Genomic DNA, 4,752 nt, shown 5'->3' on the forward strand with positions numbered 1-4,752 from the left:
CTACTTCTTATGTTATTAATACTTCAAATGGACGTCCATCATAATTTTAACTGTATTTCATCTTGCCCTGTAAAGATGTATTTTCTCAACATGCAATCGTTTGTTCCCCAGATGGAGATAATGGAAGTGCTCAAAGCGTTTGACTCCGACAGGTTTAACTTTGTGACGTTCAACGATGTGTTTGTCTCCGGGACACACGTCTGTCTGGAGTTTGAGATCCTGGACACGAGTCTGTTTGACTTCCTCTATCAGAAACCTCACCGCTCGCTGGCGCTGGACGAAATCCGCCCCATCCTGTACCAGGTACGCTAGATGCTCCACACACACATTTATAAAGAAAAACAAGAGAACATCTGAACATTTCCACAGAACTGATAAGAAATATCCTGCCTGCAAGAATTAAGCAACATCTTTGCAACTGATTATACGAAATGGTGGGTGTAGCAATACTGCAAAGCTTTAATTTATTATGTAGAAGGGATAAAAATATACACACGCACACAATTATGCGAACACTTTATATTAGTCGTGGTAGCTTAAACAATATCTTTAAGAAACATTTAATCTCACTTTCTTTCCAGGAGTTAGATCAATACCACGCTCAAATGTGTGTTTATTATCCAGTAGCTTAGCTTAGCTTAGCATAAAGACTTATTCGTGATCTTATATTTCAGGTTTCCGTAACGCTGCAGCTGCTCCAGAGTCTGGGAGTCGTGCACACGGACCTGAAGCCGCAGAACATCATGCTGCTGGACCACAGGAAGCAGCCGTGGAGAATCAAGGTGATCGACTTCGGCATGGCGCGTCACGTCGCTCAGTCGGAGCTGGGCGACTACATGCAGACACGACATTACAGGTGAGAAACCAGCAGCGGGGGAAGAAGATTTAAAGGTCACCTATTGTGCAAAAAAAATCCACTTGTTCATGTCTTCTATACATCAACATGTGTCCCCTCTGTGTAAAGAGACTCTGAAAGTTTCAGGAACAAAGATTCTCTCTCTTTTTGTCCTGATCCATTTCTATAAAAACCTGTCTGAAAATGAGCTGATCAGATTTTGGCCACCTTATGATGTCATAACGATGTTTTGGCTTGTGTAACTATTAGCCAATCACCAACCAAGGTAACCCCCTCCCCACCTTATCACCTGAATCTCCTCCTAGAGCACCATTGTGTTCTTTTTAACCAAATATCTCTCAGAGGGGCGTGGGGAGGGGCTCCTTATTTTCATCTAAACTAACAGACAGAGAATCAGCACTTTTGAAACAGGGCTGAAACAGAGGGGATTGTGGGATGCTGCAATGATCTGTTTGGTGTTTCAGCCAATCAGAGACATGTTCTGTATATATCTGAGACCTATACTATATTGATGAAAAACAGTATAATAGGGGACCTTTAATGCTTAAGAAGTTAAATAGCAAAAAAATTGTAAAATGACTCAAAACTAAAACGATATATGTTTATTTGTCTTTTCTAAGGTCTCCGGAGATTATCCTAGGACTCCCCACAACGTCAGCCATCGACATGTGGTCTCTGGGCTGCATCGCCGCGGAGCTGTTTGCGGGCGCTGTGCTCTACCCTGGAGACACCGAGCACGAAATGGTGGGTGTAGCAATACTGCAAAACTTTAATTTATTATGTAGAAGGGATAATAAGCAGGATACACACGCACACAATTATGCGAACACTTTATATTAGTCGTGGTAGCTTAAACAATATCTTTAAGAAACATTTCATTTCACTTTCTTTCCAGGAGTTGGATCAATACCACGCTCAAATGTATTATCCAGTAGCTTAGCTTAGCATAAAGACTGACCGCAGCTACAAACCGCTAGCCTTGCTCTCTCACTTAGAAACACTTTTTACTTAAAATGTTTCCTAAATTAGATTAAGCTAATGACTTCCTGGTTATAGAAATATACATTATGCCCAGACATCAGAGACGTATCGATCTGTACCTCTGTGCAAGAGAGCAAATGTGTGTATTTCACCATAAAATGCAACAGAAAAAACGGTGGGAAACCCCTAGAAAGCATAGTAGGGCCTCTTTGAAAAGGGAGATACTGTAACTGCGTAAAACGTTGGCTTTTTGTAAACTTTTCTGAAGCACTTCTATGTTATTTGAAAATCCTAATATTGATGTAAGTGTAACTGACTTTGTTTGTGTTTTGTCAACAGCTGCGACATATAGTGCAGACTCAGGGTCATCCTCCGTCTCGTCTCATGGTCAAAGGCGTCAACACGCATTGGTTTTTCCATTATAGAAGGAAGAGCGGGAGACATTGTTGGATATTGAAGGTACCAGCACTGAGTTGCTTTTAAACTAAAATATCTTACTGTTTTTAATTTCCTTTTGAGACAGGTTACCTAATCCTATATAATTTATCTTTAAAACGTTCAGCAGTCTGGAGAAACCAACCCAAGTGCCAGACAATTCAAATCGCTGAATGGTATAATAAAGGTAGGAAATACTATTTGAAAATGAGCTGTTAAACATGAGAACATCTGCCGTAAATCTGTTTCCATGATCCACCGAGATGAATAGAGGTTTAACTATAATGTTCCTGGTTTGTTCTGATTCAGTTAAAACCCCCCCGCCACCTGTTGGACGAAGACAACGTGGCAGAAACTGAAGACCGGAAGGTGTTCCTGGATCTGCTGAAGAAGATGCTTCACCTGGACATCGATCGGAGGATTTCCCCCAGCGATCTTCTTCAGCATCCCTTCATCACCTTGAACCGCCTCGCTCAAAACCACCAGAACAGCTTCTAGTGAGTCCTCATTACAACTGTTGTAGAATATCTGCAACAAGAAAGAGAAGCCGCATCACGCTGATTGGGTCCAATGCATTATCTTATTTACTTTTGATTCTGATACGATTCAAAAGACTTGATTGTCGTCTGCACAATAGTAAAAGTGTAGCTCTGAGAATTAAAATCCTAAATCCAAGGCTTCTTTAACACTGCAACAAAACTGAAGACGTAAAGATAACATAAAAATAGTGCAAGAGAGATGTGCAAGTGACGCAATAGTTCAGAAATAACTGCATGCAAAAACGACTAACTATCAGTACTGTAAAGTGGAGTAACATCCTGACTCGGAACGTTGGTTTTAACAATGTTTTTTCTTCTTCTTTTCAGCGTGAAATCCAGCTGTGAAAAGATGGAGGTCTGCCTGGATCAGAGTGAGGGCTTTGACGGGGGTCAGATGAACCTGTCGCCCTCCACCAGCGGAGCAGAGGGCCCCCCCGCCTGGTTCAGGACCCAAGAACACCCCCTCATCCTGGGCATCTCGTCCCAGGTATCGGACAGCCTCTCCATAAACGATGAAGAGAGTCAACAACAACAACAACAACAACAACAACAACCCCCTCCTCAATCGCCTGTTGCTATAAAGCCTGTGTCCCCGCCGCTGCAAGTTAGCACTGCGCCTCCACCCTGCCAACAAGAGAGAACCGGGAGGAAGGCGCTGAGGAAATCATCGAGGAGAAAACCCCGCGGTGACGACAGGTAAGTGTTGTAGGACCGGAGATCTTTATGTACACACACAGGTCCATTTTAGGACATTTCTTCTATTACATGTCTTCTATCAGTGTAGTAGAGAGAAAACGTGCAAATTACACACAGAGGTGTTTCATTTACTTCATATTACTATTACTTTACACATCTTTAAAAGCCATTTTCTAGAAAGTTTTTACAGAGGTTTGTGTAGTTTATTGATCAAAAATGTGATTTATTGTATGGCTTTAGACAGTGTGTTCTGATTTATGTAGTGATACTAATGGATATTAACAAATTCCTTTAGTTAAACCTTTGAATTTAATATGTCAATGTTTTGTTTTTGCTTAATAATGAAAGATTTTTGTTCAAGAAAATGTAAACTAGCTAATTTGAAAGGATATAATGCCTTGTTTGCATATCTTAACACAACATTTCTAAATATTGTTTAAAGAAAATAATTAAAGCAATAATTCATTTTTTATATGATATGATATTTACAGTTATAATTGGAGATATTAAAACCCGTTTTTTTGTCAATGCAGCAGCCCGGAGAGAGACAGACCATCGAGCAAGAGCAGGAACACAGAAATCATCCAGACATCAAAAAGTAGGCAAAACACAACTGTTCATAAATAATAATTTTAGTAGTAGTTTATAGTTTATACTTACACACAGCTGGTGCAGATCTTAAATCTGAAACTAAGAGGGGATGTTTCACAGGCGGATGAATCTAAGAATCTGGTGATTCATTTAATCAGTTTTTGATTGACCTTTGCTTTGTTTCTTTGTCCTTTTATCCAGAGACTACGATCCGTGTGGCCGAAATAAAACCCGGGAGAAAGCGGACGTGGGACACTTTTGTAGCCTCAGGATTAAGGTAGGTGTTCTTCTCTTTGTCTGTACTGTTTGAATATAATAGAATATAAACCTTTATCGTCATTATACACTTACAAAAACAAAAAAAAACCTTCTTAAAATGCAGAAAGCAAATCAATTCCTCACCGGAGAGGAAGAAAAGGAAGCGTGATGATTCTGAAGAAGCGGAGAGAAAACCCGGGAGAAAGTGGACGTGGGACACTTTTGTAGCCTCAGGATTAAGGTAGGTGTTCTTCTCTTTGTCTGTACTGTTTGAATATAATAGAATATAAACCTTTATCGTCATTATACACTTACAAAAACAAAAAAAAAACCTTCTTAAAATGCAGAAAGCAAATCAATTCCTCACTGGAGAGGAAGAAAAGGAAGCGTGATGAT

General features: G+C 40.2%; 1 long non-coding RNA gene across 1 annotated transcript; it reads left to right on the forward strand.

Moving 5' to 3' along the window:
* Positions 1-3,410: 3,410 nt before the first annotated feature.
* LOC117480730 lies at positions 3,411-4,333 on the forward strand. The gene is made up of 3 exons (XR_004555672.1): positions 3,411-3,507; positions 4,041-4,105; positions 4,300-4,333. It is a non-coding gene; the product is annotated as an uncharacterized LOC117480730 (long non-coding RNA).
* The last annotated feature ends 419 nt before the right edge of the window (positions 4,334-4,752 follow it).

Source organism: Trematomus bernacchii, unplaced genomic scaffold, assembly GCF_902827165.1.
Source record: "Trematomus bernacchii unplaced genomic scaffold, fTreBer1.1, whole genome shotgun sequence".
NCBI lineage: Eukaryota > Metazoa > Chordata > Actinopteri > Perciformes > Nototheniidae > Trematomus > Trematomus bernacchii.